Here is a 3,983-nt window from a genome sequence, read left to right on the forward strand (position 1 = left end):
GGTGGAAACAAAGCTACAGTCTATACCATTCAGTTTCAATGGAAGCCAGCGACATGAAGATACAAAGCAACACCCTATATTTGTAGCAGCTACAAAAGCGACAATCCAAGTTCAGCTGGCTTCAACTGCAGCTACAAAGCTACAAAATTGTTGTTTAACCATTTCCACTCACCTTCTCGCTTCACACAGTTCCTGCTTACTTATTATTTCTGTCATCCAGTTTCGTGTTCTTTTTAACGCTTTATATTTCCTTTATGTTTCTCTCACTCATCGGACCCATGCTGACATCCACAAGCGTGTTGATCCACACTTCAACAGCAATGTAGCGACAGCTTTGTATCTTGTATCTTTTGTAGCTGCCAGTGTGAACGCGGCATATAGACGGATTTCCGCGCGACGTCATCACAGAGCAGAATGCGCAATCTGCGCATGCTCGGGGGAAACGAATTATTGCGCCGTTCACTCTGTTGTTGTGTTCGGGAGTTAGATAGCCATAATTCTGCTATTATAGGCATAATAGGCATAATGCTGCTATTATATACAAACAGATCCAACTTCCGACAAATCATTTGTATTGAGTAAACAAGGTATTACAAACTGCATAATTTAATCTACTTTCATTAAACCCGGTGAAGATCATTTCTTTTATGAATGGACATTTGACCAGAGCTGCTGCGGGTAATGGCGCCCTCTATAGGCTTCCCCCTCCTCTGCGCGGTCATATCCTCTCATGTTTACTAACAGGAAACCCATCTATTGTTCACACTGGTTTGCAGTACATGCAACGAAAAGAACGTCACTGTTTTATTATGATTCCCGCCCACTAGAGGTGCAACAGTTAATCAAACTAATACATTTAATCAATTATAGAAAATAATGGATTTTAATAAAATAATTGATTTGTTACTTTTCCTCTACACAACGTGATGTGAGGCATTGTGAGCTTTTAGGTCAGCTATTTTTGCTAAATTAACCACTTACAGTAAGTGGTTCAATTTGATTACATATCTAGATGATTATATAAAATCCTTTATACTTTCTTCATGTTGATTTGTTGATATGAAATATGTAAGAAAAATACTAAAATAAAACACACTTCTTGATTATTTGATTAATCAAAGAAGTACTTGGTCAAATAATAGCTAAGAAAGTAATCGATAGTTGCAGCCCTACCGCACACATCTGCAGGTGCATTCTACCACAGGCTGTGGATATATATAAAGAGTTATGGATTGAGAGATACTGCAGACCAGTGAACAGATTCATGCCATACTGCATAGTGTTCTATACTGTAAAGTCTGCAGTTTAATACAGTGTACCAGGATGTGAAGAAACAAAATACTTGCTGAATATCCCTATTGTGGGATTTAGTATAGCAATGTTCCTTTTAGACCAAGTGTTTGACTGTACTCGTGCTGTTTTACATTTCTGTCTAATACAAAATTCAATCAATCAAATGTCATGTACAGTAAATGACAGGCTTAATAATCCTGTCATTCAGTAGTATGTGTTGTGTATTTAAAGCATATACATACAACATGCTCCGATATGGCTGCAACCTTACGGTATAATTGCTATTCCCTCATGGATCTCTGTCTGCTATTTGAACAATAGCATTATGGTAGATACAATTGTCTTGAGACAAGTTGCAAGCTACACTATGGGTTATGGAGGGCAGGTCATTGTTTGTTTCATAAGGTGTAAATTAGAATGACGTTGGATGCAGTGTTGCATGATTTTCCAAACAGTTTTTGTTGGTGTGGAACCATAGTGCTATTTGTATATAGTACATAAGAGGTTAAAATGTACACCACAGTGTGATTGATAGTGGTATAGTTAGACATGTTGCAGCATGGCAACTTCATTTTGCCAACTGTTTCATAGAGATGTGGCGTAGGATTTTTGTTAAGTATTTTACAGAAAAACATTTGCAGTACTAGACTGTCACAGATACAAAAAAGTAATCTGTGACAGTCTAATTTCCTTTCTGATTATTGCTTCCTTAAGTTTCTTTTTGAAACCAAATTTATTTCCAGTGAGAGGCAAATGTGGGGAAGCACATTCCAGTATGCAATGGCTCTGTGCATTACAGTTTTCTTAAGTGCATTTGTTCTGGGCAGAGGTAAGGTAAAGCGACAGCTTAGGGCCTGCCTGTCTAGTATTATAACCGTGTCTATCATTTATGAGTAATAATAGCTGTAAAAAGAAACCAAAGGGTTTCCGTGAGGACTAGATGTTCTTTTAAAACATAATAAGGTTGCAATGCCAGTCTCTCATCCACCTTCATACATGACATCCTGGCATGCAAAGCATCCACACTACTCCTGACAGAGCAGTGAAGTGCTAGTTGTGCAGCTCTGTTCTGAGCAGGTTCTTGCTTTGATGCACTAGACCAGATAGCATAGGAAAGTCGAGAAGATTTGATAGAACTAGAGATTGTATGACTGGTTTAATTGATGTGGTAGAAGATGAGCACTTCTTTTAATGGTAGAGATGCCATTACTCATTCTCACCACTGTATTATTAATATGAGTGGGCCATGACAGTGTTTCATCAATAGTGACTCCCAGCAGGTCTGTCATATACATAAATATAGATATATACAAATCAGTCTCTAGTTATTTGCAGTATACTGAATAAAGTCAAAGAACACAAACTGTCCACTAGTTCAGTAGGTCAAGATTCTGCCACAATACAAATCTATATACTGATTTATATTATGATCATATTATACATACCATATAAGGAGTACCTGTGTGTGTGGGTGGCTATTTGACATACATTTGTATAACTTAACTTCCATATATCTCAAAGTCAAGAGCCATTTTCAGTTGTATTTGATTGATAGGGTGACTGTTTCTCCACCAAGAAAGGCACAGGAACTGCATAAATTGATCCACGACTGTTCCTGAGCAGTGGAATAATGTTCTTGAGATTTGTGACAGTTATCCCACACAGGGAGATGTGAAACACACACACACGCATGCATCTACGCACACATGTACACGCACGCATGCATCTACACACACATGTACACGCACGCACGCACGCACGCACGCACGCACGCACGCACACACACACACACACACACACACGCATGCATACATGTATGTCGGGGGGCTTGGCATGTATAATAACAAAGCTGTCTGTAGAGTGACAGGTGGATGCCCTACTTATGCATTCCGTGTTGTAAAGCTCCTTCACCCGAGCCCTCATCTATATGGGTTGTTGCCGAAACAACACAGGCCCACACACGCACACACACACATGCACACACACGCACACACGCATATGCGTGGCTTGATGGGTGCTGGGTGCATCATAATGATGAGAAGAGCCTTTCCTTTCTGACGAGCGGGAAGATTCATTCAGCGTCAAGCGGAGGAGGATTCACATCCTTTAGCACCCTCTCACTGGCAAGCAACACTTTCACACCATTTTAATTGGTCTCCGAGAAATTGTTGCCGACCGAATCTGTTTTTCACATCTCATCAGTACCATCTAAGTAGCAGCACTGGTGGCAAGGGGTTGTGGGAAATTGATTCATATTCAGCCATGGATGCATCCATCGATCATCTGCAGTAACTTTCTCAGTTACTTATAACCTTTAGCGAGACTTCCAGGGCAACACAGCGCAAGCATCCCTCTTTGTGTATGTGTGTGTGCGTGCGTGCGCGCATGTGTGTACCCGCGCGTGCGTTTCCTACTCGTTTTGTCACTATTGATTATAGCTTTGACTGCTGCTGTTTATTTCACATTGCTACCTTATTATTGCTCATGGGACAGTATCTATTTTCTGCCTCACCATAATATTAGGCTTTCCAGGAATTTCTAAATCAATTCCCGAGTGGTTGTTACGTCCACTTGATTCATCCACTTTCTGTCAGTTACCGTCATTGGCTGTGCTGTATTATGATGTAGAATAAAACCACTTTGCTCACTGCAGTGTATTTCTGTCCCATCATCATTAATATAGTCGTCAT

The sequence above is a fragment of the Gymnoscopelus microlampas genome (genome assembly GCF_963454915.1).
Source record: "Gymnoscopelus microlampas genome assembly, chromosome: 4".
In the NCBI taxonomy this organism is placed as follows: Eukaryota; Metazoa; Chordata; class Actinopteri; order Myctophiformes; family Myctophidae; genus Gymnoscopelus; species Gymnoscopelus microlampas.